The 22,578-nt window shown below is 43.4% G+C and overlaps 1 protein-coding gene and 10 non-coding genes across 11 annotated transcripts in view; all 11 read left to right on the top strand.

Moving 5' to 3' along the window:
* si:dkeyp-28d2.4 (B-cell receptor CD22) overlaps positions 1-22,578 on the top strand; it is a 165,397-nt gene that overhangs the window by 126,668 nt on the left and 16,151 nt on the right. The window lies entirely within an intron of this gene.
* On the top strand, positions 182-263 carry trnas-aga (transfer RNA serine (anticodon AGA)). Its single transcript has one exon. It is a non-coding gene; the product is annotated as a tRNA-Ser (tRNA).
* trnag-ucc (transfer RNA glycine (anticodon UCC)) lies at positions 1,615-1,686 on the top strand. The gene has a single exon. It is a non-coding gene; the product is annotated as a tRNA-Gly (tRNA).
* Positions 2,262-2,343, top strand: trnas-aga (transfer RNA serine (anticodon AGA)). Its single transcript has one exon. It is a non-coding gene; the product is annotated as a tRNA-Ser (tRNA).
* Positions 4,343-4,424, top strand: trnas-aga (transfer RNA serine (anticodon AGA)). Its single transcript has one exon. It is a non-coding gene; the product is annotated as a tRNA-Ser (tRNA).
* Positions 5,765-5,836, top strand: trnag-ucc (transfer RNA glycine (anticodon UCC)). The gene has a single exon. It is a non-coding gene; the product is annotated as a tRNA-Gly (tRNA).
* trnas-aga (transfer RNA serine (anticodon AGA)) lies at positions 6,412-6,493 on the top strand. The gene has a single exon. It is a non-coding gene; the product is annotated as a tRNA-Ser (tRNA).
* trnag-ucc (transfer RNA glycine (anticodon UCC)) lies at positions 7,768-7,839 on the top strand. Its single transcript has one exon. It is a non-coding gene; the product is annotated as a tRNA-Gly (tRNA).
* Positions 8,415-8,496, top strand: trnas-aga (transfer RNA serine (anticodon AGA)). The gene has a single exon. It is a non-coding gene; the product is annotated as a tRNA-Ser (tRNA).
* trnag-ucc (transfer RNA glycine (anticodon UCC)) lies at positions 9,848-9,919 on the top strand. The gene has a single exon. It is a non-coding gene; the product is annotated as a tRNA-Gly (tRNA).
* Positions 10,495-10,576, top strand: trnas-aga (transfer RNA serine (anticodon AGA)). Its single transcript has one exon. It is a non-coding gene; the product is annotated as a tRNA-Ser (tRNA).

The raw sequence follows: 22,578 nt of genomic DNA, 5'->3' as shown, positions 1-22,578 counted from the left end.
GCAGCTGTGCTGCACCCATCTCACGGAACTGCAAAACCACAAGCTTTCGCACCAAAGTCATGCAGCTACCGCATTTACAATCCAGCGTGGCCGTTGTTGTGCACATCCTACTTGAAAGACGTGTGGCGTAGGACTTGGAAGACGTATGTCTTTCAAGTATGTAGTTCCACGGCCAAATGTGGTTGTTGTGGCCGAGCGGTCAAGGCGATGGACTAGAAATCCTTTGGGGTCTCCCCGCACAGGTTCGAATCCTGTCGACAACGGTCAGCTGTTTTGCGGCAGTCCAGACGTTGATTGAGAAGAAGCCACGGCATGGAGATCACCTGAGAAAGAGCCAGGCCTTTGCTTGTGAAAATAGAGCACGCAGAAGCAATGGACCCAGCTATGTCCTGACAAAATTAGGCACATATTCAGTAAACGTGGCATCCTTCAATTGGTCTTTTAGCCACCCCAGACGTGACCCCGTGTAGTCGTCCAGAATCCTGTCTGAGTACCGCCGATGACTGATGCGTCTGACAAATGCTGATTGCTTTGCAAGAGGACTGGGATCGGGATTGGAGGGACAGCGGATTTCACCGGGAATGGGACAACAGCACAAATAGCTTCAAACATCACTGCATGAAAAGCACAAAGACTGCACACATTTCATTGTTTGGAACACTGCTTTTCACTACAGCTCTTTGCATGTAAAAACTTTACTCTTCTCCACAGCTGGCTGACGGACACGCAAAAGTGCAAGCAAGAGTGGCCACAGACCCACTATGCCGGCCTTTGTACACTCTCTGCATCTAATGATAGAGAGGAAGGATACATTCACTACTTATAGCCTCCACTATTCAAATTCAGTATTTTCACAGTGTCCTAAAAGCTTCCTGAAAGGCCTTTACACAGTTTTCCAAAACGCTGCATCCAGAGCACAGTCAGGGACTGGAAGGAGAGAGTATTTTTCCCCCATATGGACTTCTTTCTTCATTGGCTCCCAATTACATCCCAAATAAAAATCCAAATACTTTCCCTCACACACAAGGTCTTGAATAATCACCACCAATTTTGTCTACAAGATCTCACATTGCCATATCATCCCAACAGAGTGCTTTGCTCTCAGACTGCTGGCTTCCGAGGGGATTTAAAAGTACAATGGAAGGCAGAGCCATCACTTTTCAGGCCCCTCTCTGTGGAACCAGCTCCCACTTTGTATTCGGGACACAGACACTTGCTCTCATTTTTTAATTAAGCGTAAAACCTTTTTGCCAAAGTCCAATAACTTGAAAGAGGAGCCAAAGACGTCTTCGTCCCAGATTCGTCCCAAGACAGATTCACACCTTTTCGCACCTTGTCTGCTGTGACGTGAAGAACTCGCGTTACCATTGCGACTCTCAAGGTGCTAAAAGTCACGCAAGAGTTTAAATGCGTGAGAGGCCACACTTGAGTAGCAAAGAAGCTTAGCTGATGAGATTAAATGTGCAGTTGCATGAAAGCACTAGTCTTTTTAGTGATCCACCTTTTGACCAGTTTAGAACCTGACAAGCGAGTAATCACAATGCCCACCTTGTTAAGTGTCCTGAAAAGCTTTATAAGCCGGACAATGAATCAGTGATGTTGCAGTCTTTCACAGTGATGGTGGTATAGTGGCGAGCATAGCTGCCTTCCAAGCAGCTGACCCGGGTTCGATTCCCGGCCATCGCAGTTTCCACTCGCAGTGCTGCTCAAGCATGTGGGCTGCGTACCGTTTTACACTAAAAACGTTCTCCGCTCTTTCTGCAAATGCTTACAATGTCAGGCCAGGTGCATTCTTCATCGGCCTCGCTGCTACCGCTTGCTGTGGAAAGACACTCTTCACACAGGCTTTGGGTTCTCATCACTTCATACCTATACCTTCTTACATGAAACTGGGATTGGACACGCTACTTCTTCATAAAGACACCCAGTCCCACTTTAAATATTGTGCTGAATGTTTGGAATGAAGATAACATTTTACTAACCATGTACTGATCAGCTCTTTGCGGTGGCAAAATCATCAGCTGTGTGTGTTACTGTTCATGCAAACAAGCAAGCGAATGTCAGCCAGCTAGCTTCAACCGCAGCTGTGCTGCACCCATCTCACGGAACTGCAAAACCACAAGCTTTCGCACCAAAGTCATGCAGCTACCGCATTTACAATCCAGCGTGGCCGTTGTTGTGCACATCCTACTTGAAAGACGTGTGGCGTAGGACTTGGAAGACGTATGTCTTTCAAGTATGTAGTTCCACGGCCAAATGTGGTTGTTGTGGCCGAGCGGTCAAGGCGATGGACTAGAAATCCATTGGGGTCTCCCCGCACAGGTTCGAATCCTGTCGACAACGGTCAGCTGTTTTGCGGCAGTCCAGACGTTGATTTGAGAAGAAGCCACGGCATGGAGATCACCTGAGAAAGAGCCAGGCCTTTGCTTGTGAAAATAGAGCACGCAGAAGCAATGGACCCAGCTATGTCCTGACAAAATTAGGCACATATTCAGTAAACGTGGCATCCTTCAATTGGTCTTTTAGCCACCCCAGACGTGACCCCGTGTAGTCGTCCAGAATCCTGTCTGAGTACCGCCGATGACTGATGCGTCTGACAAATGCTGATTGCTTTGCAAGAGGACTGGGATCGGGATTGGAGGGACAGCGGATTTCACCGGGAATGGGACAACAGCACAAATAGCTTCAAACATCACTGCATGAAAAGCACAAAGACTGCACACATTTCATTGTTTGGAACACTGCTTTTCACTACAGCTCTTTGCATGTAAAAACTTTACTCTTCTCCACAGCTGGCTGACGGACACGCAAAAGTGCAAGCAAGAGTGGCCACACACCCACTATGCCGGCCTTTGTACACTCTCTCCATCTAATGATAGAGAGGAAGGATACATTCACTACTTCTAGCCTCCACTATTCAAATTCAGTATTTTCACAGTGTCCTAAAAGCTTCCTGAAAGGCCTTTACACAGTTTTCCAAAACGCTGCATCCAGAGCACAGTCAGGGACTGGAAGGAGAGAGTATTTTTCCCCCATATGGACTTCTCTCTTCATTGGCTCCCAATTACATCCCAAATAAAAATCCAAATGCTTTCCCTCACACACAAGGTCTTGAATAATCACCACCAATTTTGTCTACAAGATCTCACAGTGCCATATCATCCCAACAGAGTGCTTTGCTCTCAGACTGCTGGCTTCCGAGGGGATTTAAAAGTACAATGGAAGGCAGAGCCATCACTTTTCAGGCCCCTCTCTGTGGAACCAGCTCCCACTTTGTATTCGGGACACAGACACTTGCTCTCATTTTTTAATTAAGCGTAAAACCTTTTTGCCAAAGTCCAATAACTTGAAAGAGGAGCCAAAGACGTCTTCGTCCCAGATTCGTCCCAAGACAGATTCACACCTTTTCGCACCTTGTCTGCTGTGACGTGAAGAACTCGCGTTACCATTGCGACTCTCAAGGTGCTAAAAGTCACGCAAGAGTTTAAATGCGTGAGAGGCCACACTTGAGTAGCAAAGAAGCTCAGCTGATGAGATTAAATGTGCAGTTGCATGAAAGCACTAGTCTTTTTAGTGATCCACCTTTTGACCAGTTTAGAACCTGACAAGCGAGTAATCACAATGCCCACCTTGTTAAGTGTCCTGAAAAGCTTTATAAGCCGGACAATGAATCAGTGATGTTGCAGTCTTTCACAGTGATGGTGGTATAGTGGCGAGCATAGCTGCCTTCCAAGCAGTTGACCCGGGTTCGGTTCCCGGCCATCGCAGTTTCCACTCGCAGTGCTGCTCAAGCATGTGGGCTGCGTACCGTTTTACACTAAAAACGTTCTCCGCTCTTTCTGCAAATGCTTACAATGTCAGGCCAGGTGCATTCTTCATCGGCCTCGCTGCTACCGCTTGCTGTGGAAAGACACTCTTCACACAGGCTTTGGGTTCTCATCACTTCATACCTATACCTTCTTACATGAAACTGGGATTGGACACGCTACTTCTTCATAAAGACACCCAGTCCCACTTTAAATATTGTGCTGAATGTTTGGAATGAAGATAACATTTTACTAACCATGTACTGATCAGCTCTTTGCGGTGGCAAAATCATCAGCTGTGTGTGTTACTGTTCATGCAAACAAGCAAGCGAATGTCAGCCAGCTAGCTTCAACCGCAGCTGTGCTGCACCCATCTCACGGAACTGCAAAACCACAAGCTTTCGCACCAAAGTCATGCAGCTACCGCATTTACAATCCAGCGTGGCCATTGTTGTGCACATCCTACTTGAAAGACGTGTGGCGTAGGACTTGGAAGACGTATGTCTTTCAAGTATGTAGTTCCACGGCCAAATGTGGTTGTTGTGGCCGAGCGGTCAAGGCGATGGACTAGAAATCCATTGGGGTCTCCCCGCACAGGTTCGAATCCTGTCGACAACGGTCAGCTGTTTTGCGGCAGTCCAGACGTTGATTTGAGAAGAAGCCACGGCATGGAGATCACCTGAGAAAGAGCCAGGCCTTTGCTTGTGAAAATAGAGCACGCAGAAGCAATGGACCCAGCTATGTCCTGACAAAATTAGGCACATATTCAGTAAACGTGGCATCCTTCAATTGGTCTCTTAGCCACCCCAGACGTGCCCCCGTGTAGTCGTCCAGGATCCTGTCTGAGTACCGCCGATGACTGATGCGTCTGACAAATGCTGATTGTTTTGCAAGAGGACTGGGATCGGGATTGGAGGGACAGCGGATTTCACCGGGAATGGGACAACAGCACAAATAGCTTCAAACATCACTGCATGAAAAGCACAAAGACTGCACACATTTCATTGTTTGGAACACTGCTTTTCACTACAGCTCTTTGCATGTAAAAACTTTACTCTTCTCCACAGCTGGCTGACGGACACGCAAAAGCGCAAGCAAGAGTGGCCACAGACCCACTATGCCGGCCTTTGTACACTCTCTCCATCTAATGATAGAGAGGAAGGATACATTCACTACTTCTAGCGTCCACTATTCAAATTCAGTATTTTCACAGTGTCCTAAAAGCCTTTACACTATTTTCCAAAACGCTGCATCCAGAGCACAGTCAGGGACTGGAAGGAGAGAGTATTTTTCCCCCATATGGACTTCTCTCTTCATTGGCTCCCAATTACATCCCAAATAAAAATCCAAATACTTTCCCTCACACACAAGGTCTTGAATAATCACCACCAATTTTGTCTACAAGATCTCACAGTGCCATATCATCCCAACAGAGTGCTTTACTCTCAGACTGCTAGCTTCCGAGGGGATTTAAAAGTACAATGGAAGGCAGAGCCATCACTTTTCAGGCCCCTCTCTGTGGAACCAGCTCCCACTTTGTATTCGGGACACAGACACTTGCTCTCATTTTTTAATTAAGCGTAAAACCTTTTTGCCAAAGTCTAATAACTTGAAAGAGGAGCCAAAGACGTCCTCGTCCCAGATTCTTCCCAAGACAGATTCACACCTTTTCGCACCTTGTCTGCTGTGACGTGAAGAACTCGCGTGACCATTGCGACTCTCAAGGTGCTAAAAATCACGCGAGAGTTTAAATGCGTGAGAGGCCACACTTGAGTAGCAAAGAAGCTCAGCTGATGAGATTAAATGTGCAGTTGCATGAAAGCACTAGTCTTTTTAGTGATCCACCTTTTGACCAGTTTAGAACCTGACAAGCGAGTAATCACAATGCCCACCTTGTTAAGTGTCCTGAAAAGCTTTATAAGCCGGACAATGAATCAGTCATGTTGCAGTCTTTCACAGCGATGGTGGTATAGTGGCGAGCATAGCTACCTTCCAAGCAGTTGACCCGGGTTCGATTCCCGGCCATCGCAGTTGCCACTCGCAGTGCTGCTCAAGCATGTGGGCTGCGTACTGTTTTACACTAAAAACGTTCTCCGCTCTTTCTGCAAATGCTTACAATGTCAGGCCAGGTGCATTCTTCATCGGCCTCGCTGCTACCGCTTGCTGTGGAAAGACACTCTTCACACAGGCTTTGAGTTCTGATCACTTCATACCTATACCTTCTTACATGAAACTGGGATTGGACACGCTACTTCTTCATAAAGACACCCAGTCCCACTTTAAATATTGTGCTGAATGCTTGGAATGAAGATAACATTTTACTAACCATGTACTGATCAGCTCTTTGCGGTGGCAAAATCATCAGCTGTGTGTGTTACTGTTCATGCAAACAAGCAAGCGAATGTCAGCCAGCTAGCTTCAACCGCAGCTGTGCTGCACCCATCTCACGGAACTCCAAAACCACAAGCTTTCGCACCAAAGTCATGCAGCTACCGCATTTACAATCCAGCGTGGCCGTTGTTGTGCACATCCTACTTGAAAGACGTGTGGCGTAGGACTTGGAAGACGTATGTCTTTCAAGTATGTAGTTCCACGGCCAAATGTGGTTGTTGTGGCCGAGCGGTCAAGGCGATGGACTAGAAATCCATTGGGGTCTCCCCGCACAGGTTCGAATCCTGTCGACAACGGTCAGCTGTTTTGCGGCAGTCCACACGTTGATTTGAGAAGAAGCCACGGCATGGAGATCACCTGAGAAAGAGCCAGGCCTTTGCTTGTGAAAATAGAGCACGCAGAAGCAATGGACCCAGCTATGTCCTGACAAAATTAGGCACATATTCAGTAAATGTGGCATCCTTCAATTGGTCTTTTAGCCACCCCAGACGTGCCCCCGTGTAGTCATCCAGAATCCTGTCTGAGTACCGCCGATGACTGATGCGTCTGACAAATGCTGATTGCTTTGCAAGAGGACTGGGATCGGGATTGGAGGGACAGCGGATTTCACCGGGAATGGGACAACAGCACAAATAGCTTCAAACATCACTGCATGAAAAACACAAAGACTGCACACATTTCATTGTTTGGAACACTGCTTTTCACTACAGCTCTTTGCATGTAAAAACTTTACTCTTCTCCACAGCTGGCTGACGGACACGCAAAAGTGCAAGCAAGAGTGGCCACAGACCCACTATGCCGGCCTTTGTACACTCTCTCCATCTAATGATAGAGAGGAAGGATACATTCACTGCTTCTAGCCTCCACTATTCAAATTCAGTATTTTCACAGTGTCCTAAAAGCTTCCTGAAAGGCCTTTACACAGTTTTCCAAAACGCTGCATCCAGAGCACAGTCAGGGACTGGAAGGAGAGAGTATTTTTCCCCCATATGGACTTCTTTCTTCATTGGCTCCCAATTACATCCCAAATAAAAATCCAAATGCTTTCCCTCACACACAAGGTCTTGAATAATCACCACCAATTTTGTCTACAAGATCTCACAGTGCCATATCATCCCAACAGAGTGCTTTGCTCTCAGACTGCTGGCTTCCGAGGGGATTTAAAAGTACAATGGAAGGCAGAGCCATCACTTTTCAGGCCCCTCTCTGTGGAACCAGCTCCCACTTTGTATTCGGGACACAGACACTTGCTCTCATTTTTTAATTAAGCGTAAAACCTTTTTGCCAACGTCCAATAACTTGAAAAAGGAGCCAAAGACATCTTCGTCCCAGATTCGTCCCAAGACAGATTCACACCTTTTCGCACCTTGTCTGCTGTGACGTGAAGAACTCGCGTGACCATTGCGACTCTCAAGGTGCTAAAAATCACGCAAGCACTAGTCTTTTTAGTGATCCACCTTTTGACCAGTTTAGAACCTGACAAGCGAGTAATCACAATGCCCACCTTGTTAAGTGTCCTGAAAAGCTTTATAAGCCGGACAATGAATCAGTCATGTTGCAGTCTTTCACAGCGATGGTGGTATAGTGGCGAGCATAGCTGCCTTCCAAGCAGTTGACCCGGGTTCGATTCCCGGCCATCGCACTTTCCACTCGCAGTGCTGCTCAAGCATGTGGGCTGCGTACTGTTTTACACTAAAAACGTTCTCCGCTCTTTCTGCAAATGCTTACAATGTCAGGCCAGGTGCATTCTTCATCGGCCTCGCTGCTACCGCTTGCTGTGGAAAGACACTCTTCACACAGGCTTTGAGTTCTCATCACTTCATACCTATACCTTCTTACATGAAACTGGGATTGGACACGCTACTTCTTCATAAAGACGCCCAGTCCCACTTTAAATATTGTGCTGAATGCTTGGAATGAAGATAACATTTTACTAACCATGTACTGATCAGCTCTTTGCGGTGGCAAAATCATCAGCTGTGTGTGTTACTGTTCACGCAAACAAGCAAGCGAATGTCAGCCAGCTAGCTTCAACCGCAGCTGTGCTGCACCCATCTCACGGAACTGCAAAACCACAAGCTTTCGCACCAAAGTCATGCAGCTACCGCATTTACAATCCAGCGTGGCCGTTGTTGTGCACATCCTACTTGAAAGACGTGTGGCGTAGGACTTGGAAGACGTATGTCTTTCAAGTATGTAGTTCCACGGCCAAATGTGGTTGTTGTGGCCGAGCGGTCAAGGCGATGGACTAGAAATCCTTTGGGGTCTCCCCGCACAGGTTCGAATCCTGTCGACAACGGTCAGCTGTTTTGCGGCAGTCCAGACGTTGATTGAGAAGAAGCCACGGCATGGAGATCACCTGAGAAAGAGCCAGGCCTTTGCTTGTGAAAATAGAGCACGCAGAAGCAATGGACCCAGCTATGTCCTGACAAAATTAGGCACATATTCAGTAAACGTGGCATCCTTCAATTGGTCTTTTAGCCACCCCAGACGTGACCCCGTGTAGTCGTCCAGAATCCTGTCTGAGTACCGCCGATGACTGATGCGTCTGACAAATGCTGATTGCTTTGCAAGAGGACTGGGATCGGGATTGGAGGGACAGCGGATTTCACCGGGAATGGGACAACAGCACAAATAGCTTCAAACATCACTGCATGAAAAGCACAAAGACTGCACACATTTCATTGTTTGGAACACTGCTTTTCACTACAGCTCTTTGCATGTAAAAACTTTACTCTTCTCCACAGCTGGCTGACGGACACGCAAAAGTGCAAGCAAGAGTGGCCACAGACCCACTATGCCGGCCTTTGTACACTCTCTGCATCTAATGATAGAGAGGAAGGATACATTCACTACTTATAGCCTCCACTATTCAAATTCAGTATTTTCACAGTGTCCTAAAAGCTTCCTGAAAGGCCTTTACACAGTTTTCCAAAACGCTGCATCCAGAGCACAGTCAGGGACTGGAAGGAGAGAGTATTTTTCCCCCATATGGACTTCTTTCTTCATTGGCTCCCAATTACATCCCAAATAAAAATCCAAATACTTTCCCTCACACACAAGGTCTTGAATAATCACCACCAATTTTGTCTACAAGATCTCACATTGCCATATCATCCCAACAGAGTGCTTTGCTCTCAGACTGCTGGCTTCCGAGGGGATTTAAAAGTACAATGGAAGGCAGAGCCATCACTTTTCAGGCCCCTCTCTGTGGAACCAGCTCCCACTTTGTATTCGGGACACAGACACTTGCTCTCATTTTTTAATTAAGCGTAAAACCTTTTTGCCAAAGTCCAATAACTTGAAAGAGGAGCCAAAGACGTCTTCGTCCCAGATTCGTCCCAAGACAGATTCACACCTTTTCGCACCTTGTCTGCTGTGACGTGAAGAACTCGCGTTACCATTGCGACTCTCAAGGTGCTAAAAGTCACGCAAGAGTTTAAATGCGTGAGAGGCCACACTTGAGTAGCAAAGAAGCTCAGCTGATGAGATTAAATGTGCAGTTGCATGAAAGCACTAGTCTTTTTAGTGATCCACCTTTTGACCAGTTTAGAACCTGACAAGCGAGTAATCACAATGCCCACCTTGTTAAGTGTCCTGAAAAGCTTTATAAGCCGGACAATGAATCAGTGATGTTGCAGTCTTTCACAGTGATGGTGGTATAGTGGCGAGCATAGCTGCCTTCCAAGCAGCTGACCCGGGTTCGATTCCCGGCCATCGCAGTTTCCACTCGCAGTGCTGCTCAAGCATGTGGGCTGCGTACCGTTTTACACTAAAAACGTTCTCCGCTCTTTCTGCAAATGCTTACAATGTCAGGCCAGGTGCATTCTTCATCGGCCTCGCTGCTACCGCTTGCTGTGGAAAGACACTCTTCACACAGGCTTTGGGTTCTCATCACTTCATACCTATACCTTCTTACATGAAACTGGGATTGGACACGCTACTTCTTCATAAAGACACCCAGTCCCACTTTAAATATTGTGCTGAATGTTTGGAATGAAGATAACATTTTACTAACCATGTACTGATCAGCTCTTTGCGGTGGCAAAATCATCAGCTGTGTGTGTTACTGTTCATGCAAACAAGCAAGCGAATGTCAGCCAGCTAGCTTCAACCGCAGCTGTGCTGCACCCATCTCACGGAACTGCAAAACCACAAGCTTTCGCACCAAAGTCATGCAGCTACCGCATTTACAATCCAGCGTGGCCGTTGTTGTGCACATCCTACTTGAAAGACGTGTGGCGTAGGACTTGGAAGACGTATGTCTTTCAAGTATGTAGTTCCACGGCCAAATGTGGTTGTTGTGGCCGAGCGGTCAAGGCGATGGACTAGAAATCCTTTGGGGTCTCCCCGCACAGGTTCGAATCCTGTCGACAACGGTCAGCTGTTTTGCGGCAGTCCAGACGTTGATTTGAGAAGAAGCCACGGCATGGAGATCACCTGAGAAAGAGCCAGGCCTTTGCTTGTGAAAATAGAGCACGCAGAAGCAATGGACCCAGCTATGTCCTGACAAAATTAGGCACATATTCAGTAAACGTGGCATCCTTCAATTGGTCTTTTAGCCACCCCAGACGTGACCCCGTGTAGTCGTCCAGAATCCTGTCTGAGTACCGCCGATGACTGATGCGTCTGACAAATGCTGATTGCTTTGCAAGAGGACTGGGATCGGGATTGGAGGGTGTTACGGATTCAAATATTGGGGATGGATACAAGAGGAAAACCAAAATAACAACACTGGTCCGGCCGGGTCAAGTCAAACGATGATTTAATGAACACACGCGTGGGAGATGGACACCATACACAGACAGCATCAGATCTCAAAATGGTGGAGCATTGATCAAACTCTTATAGCCTCTAGTGGCCCCCACCTAATCATCAGAGCCTAAACATTCTTTCTCACACAGCGCCTAAGCTACGACCTTGGCTCCCTGTTTATCTGCTCCTGATGAAATGGGGCAGTATGCTCTGTTCTCTTCTAATCAGACAAATGAGACGATGACTTTCTGTGAACAGTATTTCTTATAACTCAGCAGTATAATGCATCATAAAACAATATCATTCATTCACAATAAATCAGCAGTCTAATGTAATGCAAATCAGTTTACCAAATGTAATAATTATCACCTTCTTCTAGTTCAGGAGCATAATGCAAACTGAAACTACATAATAATTCACAATCTTTAATTAGGGGTCTAACATGGCATAAAATAATATCATAATCCCACAATTCCCCCTGATGAGCTCTTTAGACATAAAGAGCTCACTTACACCCTGCAATCCAGTGTTGCCGGGTTCATTTCTCCTTACTCCTGAGGCCTTTTGTCCCCCTGTTGGGTGAACCATATGTGAGATGACCTCTGTGTTTACGCAGTTCAGATGCAAGAAAAACTTTTATTACAACAACAACAGTAGGTACAGATGATACTCCCATCACTCCCCAGTTCTCCCACAGCTTAATTTCGGTGCTACCTTATACCCTCCAAACGTACTCAGACTAGAACCTCTGTCCGAGGAGCTTTTAACCTTTATTTTATGGCTGTAGGCACCAGTGTCTTCCAGTCGGGTATCCTCCGCTCTTGTTTCCTTCAACCTCAGGGGTTAGACAACCCTTCAGTCGTTGCACAGATCAGGGGATTATTCTGCCCCGATTTCAAACAATGATCTGTGTATTCTTGGATCACAGCTGTGTTCCCCAGGAAAAGGAACAGAAAGGTGTTCTCCTTATGACCAACAGCCTCTCGAACGTCGTTGGTGTGGTGTTCCTGGATTTCCGTCAACCCCTTCGTGGTTATTGCTGTGTTTATTTTATCCATCCTTTTTAGGTGACTAACTGGAGCCCAAAATGCCATGACACTTGAACCCAGTTGATGTTTCCGCAGTCACCGTAACTGTCTCTGCTGCCAAGGATCCTCGTATATCTGTGACCTCGTCTGGTGTCTGTTCCTTTCTCTGTAAGAGACAGAAAACCAAAACACCTCTCTTCCCAGCTCTAACAATCTAATGTTGCTGTCTACTGATCTTTTGGTGATTCAGAATTTGTTTAGAATATTCAGAATGTCCCAAGGACTTATCCTAATTTAGTGTATGTGTGTGTAAGCGTGTTTGCATTTAGCCTGCTGCACTCAAGGCATTTCTTACACTTTATCAGTCCGGACTATCGCCGAACGAAGCTTATGACCTTCAAAAGACCGAGTGCCAACTCATTATAAGCACATTTGCAAGATATATATAAAAATGATTAAAACCACTCATTCTAATAAAAGACATAAAAAACAAATTAGCCATTTCTAATTCTAACATGTGTCCATTCAATTAAGCTAGAAAATTTAAAAAAAAGGTTAGTGACCTCATATCTTAGAAAGTATCAGACTTTCTCCTATCCAGTGTCGTTGCTCCAGTCTTGTTATTCTGTGTTAGGGAATGAAATCAATTTAATTGTCATGTTAGATCTGTTCAACACCTGGCTCCGCCCAGAGCCTGCGTCTTCACAATCGTCTACAAACAAAACCTGTATTATTATGAACTTCACTTCAACATGAACTTGTTGACTACTTTTGACACCTGTAAATAGAATATTAACATGGGGTTATAACAATCACTGTAATACAAATGTTAATATGTCAATAGCTTCAATAAATGTTCAATGCAATGCTTGTTATATGATTCTGATGTAACAATAATGCTGATGCTAAAATAACAGTAAAACACACCCTTTTTATCCCTTACTAACCACATCAGGGGCATCTATGTTTTAATTCAGCCATGAAGCTCACCTGATCCATCACTGAGCCCCACCGGCACTGGCATTTGACAGCGTGGCGCTGCATGTTCTTCTTTTAATGTCACTATTTTCAATCTGTTAATTAGAGTACTTAAACATGAAGTAGACTACGTCCACTACAAGTCAATACAACTGTGAATATGGCCAATTATCAATCTATTACCAATCAATAACAAAAAAAATATCTTTTATTTTATTCAGGCTTTTAGTCAACCACTCACCCAGAGGATCTCCAATCCCAGAAAATTCCTTCTCCTCATTTAATGAGTCTGTCCTCCTTCCATGCCCTGGTAACTGGTCCATCCAGAGCTGTATCATTATGAAATATACATACAACAAGCCAAACCACACCTTGGTCACACCAACCCTTTTCCGCCCTGAAGATGTCCAACGCCATCTTAGTCTGGACTGTCAAAGGTGATTTTAACGCTGATTGTTCCGACAATCCATTTATAACATTTCCTGGTCAGATTAGCCAATCTCTGCACACTGGAATAAACATAATCAACATGATCAACATTTTTCCTGCGTGTTTTTTCACCATCTTATTAATTCCAATGCTCCATCCTTATGTGGTTTGCTACATTATGTTTATCTAGAACTCCACTCTGTCTCTAAATGTTTGAAGAATTTTTCATGTTTGGGGTCAAGTTTTAAGAATTTGACCATACGTGAAATTAATGGTGTTATTGTAACATGGTAGACTAGTGTGCCTGTGTTAATTCAGCTCCATATTATTGTGTGAAGTTGCACTGGGTTGGGAGTGGTTTTTTGTGTGTGTGTCACATTTTTGGTGAGCCAATGGCTGGAATGCGGTTGGACTAATTAGAGGCAGGTGTACTTGATTGCACTGATACACTGGTCTACTTATAGCCCACACTACAAACACTGCTGTGTCATTTTGTCTCTCTGTGCATGTATGTAATGTGATAATATGATATGTTTGGGATGGATGGGTTTTGCGCTATGAATTTTATACTGAAGGTGTCATTTTGTCTCTCTGTGCAGGCCAGGGCCTATTATATGCCACAGCCTAAAGGCAGCATAGTTGCAGAGGCTGGAGTGATCACTGGCTATATGCTTGCAGGGTAGTGGGTCTCCAAGGACAACTTCTACCCCTGTTAAAGGCAACATGTGGAGTGCAACTGGCCGTGTGGCATAGCTGGCTCTGGCCTTGGGACTGTGTGTTTTTATTTGATTCATGAATGGGACACTGGACTGTTTTATCTTTTATCTCTTGATATTTTTTGTCACTAAATTATCTTTTAGAATTTTATTGACTGTCATCGTTTTGCCCAAGACTGAGACGGTTGGTCAGACCTAAAATCTTTCTTTGGGTGTGTTACATTATCACCCCCATCGGGGCTTACCTTTCCCACTTCTGATGATATTCCTCCCTATTCTTTGCAAGTACCCCGTTTTGGTGGCGAGAAACTGTTGGTGTGGTCAAGTGGGCGCTGTAAAAACAAAAGCTCAGGACAGAACAGTTATCAGCCATGTACTTCATACAAAATTAGCATATATTGAATTTCATATTGATCCTCGGAGTGTAATGGTACATTTTAATTTTAATTTATCAAAGCTAAACACAATAATTTTCTTTATTTTGCTCTTGTTCTTGTGCAGCACCACATGCCCCTGTCGGTTCTATCTTACTTTTCTAAATCATTGACTATTTCAATGGAGAACCTAAATGACGTGGACCAAGGTTTGTCATTACATATCTCTATTTTGAATGTGACAAGTCTATCATTCCCCTGTTATTCATACACAGCAAATTCAAAAGTGTTAAATGTTTTGGTGTTAGTAGTCTTAGAGTTAATTTTACTCTAAGTAGAGTCACATTCTTTTAATGTAACTCTGAGGTGTAAAATGATAGTGGTTAAAATCGAGTGTTAAAAATGAGTGTTTCCATTTCAAATCTTTAGGTGTTACAATGGAAACATTAACTCTTGACCTCTTAACTCTGAACTCCTACAGGGGCTATGACACCAATAGAGTAAATTCACAGACTCCGCCCCCAGCACGGCTCCAATCGAAGCTGAAGTGAAGCCGTTTCAAAACATTTTGCTCTACATATTTGAGTTGTTTGCCATGCTTGGTAAGTCATGTTTTCAAAGATTGTTTCAATTATTGTTATTAGCTTTTACTTCTGTGGCTCTTTGGAGTTGAGACAAAGCTGTGTGAAAGGCATTAGCCATGTTGCTCGCTGATAGCATAATATTCTGTTTTAGCTAGCTGAAAGGTATTGTTTGCGGGCAAATACCACAGCCTTGAAAAAAAGCTTGCATGTGAATTTTCAGTCAAATTTCTTGGTCAAATACACTTAAAACAATGTCTAGAATGTGAAATGTTGATATAATGGTGCTACTTCAAGCCTGAAAACGATCTCCCATAAAAAACCAGCAAACAACAGTACCAGATGTCCCAAGTCCCGACTTAGTTCTACGTTAGCACTTAGATCCCTCCAGAGTTTTGTGCACACGGTTTTAGGTAAAAATGAAAAAGGTTGAGGTTTTACATTTAGTTCAGTATTACCTGTTGTCTGTGTCCTTGTCTTTTGGGAAAATACTTTACACAAGTAATGGCTCAAAAAGGATTCCTTTTTTTTTTTTTTTTTTTTTTTTTACTGTGCTGCAATTGATTACTGGATTATTTGTGCCATTAATTAGTGTCAACTAATTTATATTCAATCTCCACATAGGATATGCTTGTGAAGATGGAATATGGGGGAGAGCAGAAGTGCGTTGAAGTTCCACAAAGTGATGAATGAAGGACATGCATATTGTATTTTGTATTTATTGAAATAAGTGATGAGAATGCTGTTATTTGCATTTACCAGCTCACCTATGTCAGACCTTTTGATAAACGAAATTCCAATGAAAGTGAGAACATGTACACTGTTACATCTTTCAGAAAATGTTTTGAAATTGTGGTGCACAGTTCAGAATAAATGTTTTTCAAAAACCATTGCGTCTTTTTAGTAAATGTTTATTTCCAAAAGAAATTTCTAGAAGTTCAGAACAGTAAAATTCCCGCTTCTTAGAATTAATTAGAAGATAACTCTTACGTAGCTAAACTAAAATACTCTTTGAGGGTTAATATATAAATTCTTAACACCAAGTGCCAAATTATCAACTCCAGAGAGATTTGGTGTTTAACACTAAATCAGAGTTAACGTACCAACTCTCCAAAAAGAGTCAAATTAACACTCTCTGGTGTGGACCCATATAGACACTTTAAAAGTGTTGAAATCAAATCTGACAGTGTTAATTTGGACATGCTGGATTTGCTGTGTAGGTATCAATAGAGTTTTTCTTGCTTTTTCTATCAAAATTGATTGACTTTTTACAGTGGCCCGCTATGGTTAATAATAACATGTTCAGTCATGAGTGAAATCAAAGCTTCTCTTCACTTTAGCATTTAACATTCCCAACAATATAATGTGCTGCATTAATCGAAACACAGCTAATAAAACACAATTTTCTTGATGGAAACATCAGTAGCTCAAAATTAGCAACCAAAGGGTTAAGTCTGCAGTTCACACTCATGTGAAGCTACAGCCTCCCCCCCTAGTCTCTGTCCTCCTACTCCTGCAAAAACAAAACAAAGCGAGACAAAACATCCACCCTTCTTTTACAAGCTGGGTGAATTGTTTGTAGACATGTACTAATCCTAAAGTCGGTATCGTTTTTGTCTCAGTGTCAAGTCAGTTTAAACATTTAGTCGTCAGTCCATCACGGTCCAGTCACATGCATACATTCACACACATTCATACCAGATATTGCTGATAATGGAGTCTCACGCGCAACCTATTCGAGGCTCCATCACCAGCAAGATGACGTCATCATTTTAAAGGAAAACAGTTCCTTGTTTTTTTTGGACTGGATTGACTCGCTGCAATCCTTTTAGGCTCAGGACTTCTCATGTGATCAATGTCCCATATAAGTGAATTTCTCCAGAGCCCATTATAATTATGGAGAAAAATACTTTGCGACTGTTTCTAGTAATCATGTTTTATAGCGCTTTAAAGTTCAATCTCTCAGGCCTGGATTAAAGAGCTGATTTGTTAAATCAGGAACTCACAAAATACCAAAATATCACCACCGGTGGATCACTCCTCTCAGATGTTCTTATTTCAGTGCACTGTAACAAAAGCAAAGACAAACGTAACCAATAAAATACTCATATAATAACAGATACTGGGGCCCGTTGGAAACATGTCCAAACATAAAACCATCTTTCTCTCTCTTAGAGAAAGAAAACAATCCAAACCTCACTGATAAAATCAACCTAGTGTTAAGCAAAACCCAAAATCAACCAAAACTTCACCAGAAAGTTTTTCTCCGTCCCGGGACAATATTGTGTAAGCATACAGGTACCGTAACTTCTTTTTGCACTGACAAAAACGTGTTGGACTTATTTCAGTCAATAGTGGACACTGGTTGCACACAAATGTTTTGCTTTGGTAGAAACTTAAACAACTGAGTTAAATCAACACAACCTTTTCATATTCAGTAAACCTGTGCATTTTGAGTTCATATTACACGATTAAGACATGTTCAGATGGAGTAAGTTAAGCTCCTGGAATATTTTAATCCTTCACAATTCTGTCATTTTATTTCAACACTATTCAATAACTTTTATCCAAATTCTACTTGGTCCCTTAAATACTACATGTTGTCTTCATATTGCCTACAGTTCAACAAAGTCTAAATTCTGATTACCATAAAAATTGAATGGGTCTACAACAACTACCATCCTCCTATCTTTATCCTAATTGCACGAGGGCTGGGAAATAACTCTAAAGTGATAGGTTACGAGGCAGGGTGCACCCCGAACCGGTCACCAGTCTATCACATAGAAACAAACAACCATTTACACTTACATTCACGGATAATTTAGAATCATCAATTAACCTAACTCTAATAGCTTCATGACTTTTCACTGTGGCAGGAAACCAGAATACCCAGAGAGAAACCACTGCAAATTAACCAGACTGTGGACTTGCACCCAGGACCTTCTTACTGTGGAGCAACAGCACTCACCAGCATGCCAACAATGTAGGAAATACAGGGAAGCTATGATTTCCTGTTGAATTTTGTACAGATCTTTAAAACCTGAGGCAATTGTGTTAAATACATGTAGGATGCTTACGTAATTCCAAGGGCTGGCCCCCTTTTCTTCTTTTTATTTTATATTTTATTATTGTTATTATTTTTATTTTTATTATTATTTTTTTAGTGTGTTCCTCCTTCAATTAAATCTCAATCACAAACATGTGGCGCTCCGAAGTAAGGCTCACACCGTTAATTCATAATTTTCACTCTGTACCACTACTCCTTATCAGGCTGTGTGAAGCACAGTAAACAATTCAGTTGAGGCCTTGAGCCATAAACAGACATCACTCACAGACGTTGTTTTCATAACCAAACTGCTCTAGACCCTGTCCCCTAAATCTACACAAATGCCCTCTGGGTGACATGAAATGCATTTAACCAATTAACAATCAATTACTTCTTGTTGTTGTAACAAATTCTGTATTTGGACGTTTGTGTGCAGCATTTTGCGTATCAGCATAGCATTTGTTAGTAAAGCATTCTTCATTGCAGCAGCGTGTGTGTATCACTCTTCATTGCACAAACATGTGTATGTGTGTGTGTGTGTGTGTGTGTGGATCACTTCTCAGTGAATTGAATCAGCATTTCGATTTATGTGCGTGTGTGTGTGTCATTTCTCAGTCAATCAACGAGTGCATATGTGTTCATATGTGTGTTTCTCTTGATTCTGAGTCAGTGTATGTAGATGTGTGTGTTTGTGTTCATCACTTTCCTGTTCTGGTGTTCTGGGTAAACCATGGCCTGAAGCGCGCTCTGGGGTCCTGCTCTCCTCCTTTTCAGTCCGTTTGGGTCCATTGGTGCTGCTGCCCAAAGTTCTCTCCATACTGGTTCTGACCCCAATTGAGGCAGTCCTTTTCTACAGTGTCCTGCATCTTCTCCTTGTCCAGCTCCTCCTTAACTTGACCCTTTTTGCTTCTCTAGGTCTTTCAGGGTTTGTTCCTGGTGTTGGAGCTTCTCGTCAGGTTTGACAACCTCCTGCTCCTGCAAGCTCCGGCCTGATTTTAAGTCCTGTATCTGGGACTCCAAGCCTGACTGATGGGTTCGATTAGCAGCCAGCTCCTCCTGAGACATGCTCAGTTTCTGCTCTGATGTCTTGAGCTCTCACTGAGGGCAGAAACCTCAGAGTCTTTTCCGTACACGTCAGATTGAAGTTTATTGATGTTTTCCTTGCTTTGCTCCACGGCCTTCTGCAGCTCTGCTGTTTGGCTCTTCTCAGAGGTCAGCTCCTGGCCGAGCCCCGACACCTGTGCCTTCAGCTTATGTTCTTCTGCTGCTTTTGTCCAATCTGAGGTGCCTTCTGACCTCAGTTACTCCTCGTGTCTCTGGCACGCCCTTTTTGCTGCCCGATCATCCGTGTTGGTCCATCACTGTCCTGCCCAGTTTTGATGCAGAGTTGTTAAGGTCAGCATTCTTTTGCTCGGCCTCACTTTTCATCCGGGCTTAATAGGCGTCTCGTCACAGCTCTGTCAGCTGAAGCTGTCTGGAAATCTCCCCCGTGTAGTGAAACGGGCCTTGGATTTAACGTTCTCCGTCTCCGCTGCATGAGATCTCTTTCCTGCAGCACTGTTGACATTCTCAGGCTGTTGTTGTGGGTCCAGCTGCTGTAGCATTTGGTCAGGGTCACATCAAAGATGGTAGAAGGGAGAGCAAAGATGGTAGAGGGGAGAGCAGGAGTCCAGGTCAGCCTCGGCTTTCCGGGCCGACAAAGCAGCCTGTAATTAAGCATAAAGAGAAAAAACAAAAACAAAACAAAAACAGACGAACAGGAAAATGATGTTGTTTGAAAATAATGTTGTTTTGGCTATGTTATTCAGAGAGGGGCCAGGCCCTGTGTCAGCCTTCTCCCCCCCTTTTTTTTTGTTTTTTTCTCACTATATAATCAACTCATAACCCACCAAGTTGACAGGACAACACAGGTACACGTTAAAATTCTTAAGATCATGTTTAATAATTCAAAAAAGGAATTTGATTTCATTCAGTAATCTCTTGTATTATTCAATCAGAAAAAAAAACATGTCACAATTCGACTCTTTTAACCACTAAATTTATTATTTCATCACTGGTTTGTGATTTACCAGTGTCTGTCATTTTGAAGTCAAGTTGTTGTCCTGCAACCCAGAGAGTTTATTTGTTAGTAGTGGATAGACTTTATCATTTAACATCAGGTGTATATTAAGTTTTGCTGCTTTAACCTTGCTGGAAAATCTTCACGTGTTCATGAGTGTAAGCTGTTTCTTCATTGCGTGTATGTGCGTTTGTGGGTGGGATATTTTAACTTTTTTCTCAAACAAGGCATTTCTCTAATTGTGTATGTTTTTAATTTTGTTTCCCAAATTTTGATTTACCACCTTAAATAACAGCATTCCATGTCTTCAGCCAGGAATTAGAGCTTGCTTGTGAGATCCAGGGACACATGGTGCCAAAAACAATTCAGTGAAAAACTTGCCTGAAAATTTCCAGTTATGGTAGCCGATAACTGCAGGAGAAGATGTCCTTTAAGCTTCTTTTTCATGTAGGGACAAAGTGAGAGGTCAAGCTGTAAAATTTTGAGCCAGAGCTTGGCCTGTGTGTCGTCCCAATTTTATTAATCTATCCTTTTGCTGCTGTACTCAGGTCTCCTGGTTGAGAGAAATCCACCTGTATTAAGAGACTAAAACATTCATTTACTATTTTTCTTACAACATCCATTTAATTCATCCACCTAGATTTTACTCTCTCTCTTGGTGCATAGTTCACACAGTCAGGCAGTTGCCTCTTATGGGCATGCAAGTTTCCGGTCACTTACCCCCAGCAGCTGCGAAGCCGTCTCTCATATATCAAAACTCAGCCAAACATTAAACATTCACCGTAGTGATTTAAAACTTTATTTGTAATATTGTAATCAGCAAAATCAGCGTTTTAATTACAGGCATGTATCATTGTTTGCAAATCATACTTATAAAACTCAATAACACGCTAAACAGGAAGTCCTCTGTGGGCTTCACAGCAGCCACCTCATTTGCATGTTCACACACTATCTAAAAATAGCTCGCAGCGCTGCAGCGCGCTGTCGTCACACACACAGCCTCGTTTCACACTCAACTCTCTATGTTATTTTACAAAGACGTCTTATATTTACAATCACTCTCAGGCCTGAAAGTTTTAGCGCCTACACAATTTTGACAAATTTAAGATAACGGGTCCAACCGAAGAAAGTCCAACTTTTTTGTAATCAATTAACCAGTATCAGCCTCTAACTGTATCTGGCCTGATCTCTAAAGTCCCTAAGTCAATTTACAGTGCCCAAAAAAGCGCAGATAAGGAGCCTCTAACTCCTAGTTATTCTGGAGTGCCCCAAGCTCCACAGTGACCAACTGAACTAACCCTGTTCGCCGACAGGTCAAGGTCGCGCGTCCGCGGCCAGGAGGGAGCGTAACCTCCGGGCTATGCGCCTCCTAGTGGCCTCTAACCACCGTTCTAACAAAATTTATAATACTTTTAAACCGCCGTCAACCCTCTAAAACAAGAGTATGACTGACGCAGATGCAACGTTATGGACAATGGAGCCTCTAACTCTCAACATGGCCAACACAGATGCAATCCTTTAGACCAATGGAGCCTCTAACTCACAAAATGACCAATTCCCTATCAAACTACCTGAGCCTCTAACTCAGTATTATTTTCTTTACCTTGAGCCTCTAACTCAGTATTATTTTCTTTACCTTGAGCCTCTAACTCAGTATTATTTTCCTTTTAAGCTTATTTCAAGTTTCAAAACTCATGAGATTTTTTCATCAAAATCAAAACAGGCCTTCACCAGTAATTTCAGTGAGTAGACTTTTAATTTATACAGTCCAATTTGGCACAGTTTGGATTTACATTCAACAGGTTGTGCCTCACCTTTAAATGTGCCGGCTTGCCCACTCACGTCAGACCACTGGCTCGTGCCTGCCCGTTCAACCACCTCGGACCGTCCAAACCTCCAAAACTTCCATCCCAATACCACAGGACGAGCCCCCAAAACTGTTACGGATTCAAATATTGGGGATGGATACAAGAGGAAAACCAAAATAACAACACTGGTCCGGCCGGGTCAAGTCAAACGATGATTTAATGAACACACGCGTGGGAGATGGACACCATACACAGACAGCATCAGATCTCAAAATGGTGGAGCATTGATCAAACTCTTATAGCCTCTAGTGGCCCCCACCTAATCATCAGAGCCTAAACATTCTTTCTCACACAGCGCCTAAGCTACGACCTTGGCTCCCTGTTTATCTGCTCCTGATGAAATGGGGCAGTATGCTCTGTTCTCTTCTAATCAGACAAATGAGACGATGACTTTCTGTGAACAGTATTTCTTATAACTCAGCAGTATAATGCATCATAAAACAATATCATTCATTCACAATAAATCAGCAGTCTAATGTAATGCAAATCAGTTTACCAAATGTAATAATTATCACCTTCTTCTAGTTCAGGAGCATAATGCAAACTG

Source organism: Neolamprologus brichardi, chromosome 9, assembly GCF_056152115.1.
Source record: "Neolamprologus brichardi isolate AB-2024 chromosome 9, ASM5615211v1, whole genome shotgun sequence".
Lineage (NCBI taxonomy): Eukaryota > Metazoa > Chordata > Actinopteri > Cichliformes > Cichlidae > Neolamprologus > Neolamprologus brichardi.
Note: the sequence above shows the minus strand (reverse complement) of the source record. Positions and strands in the feature narration are given on the sequence as shown.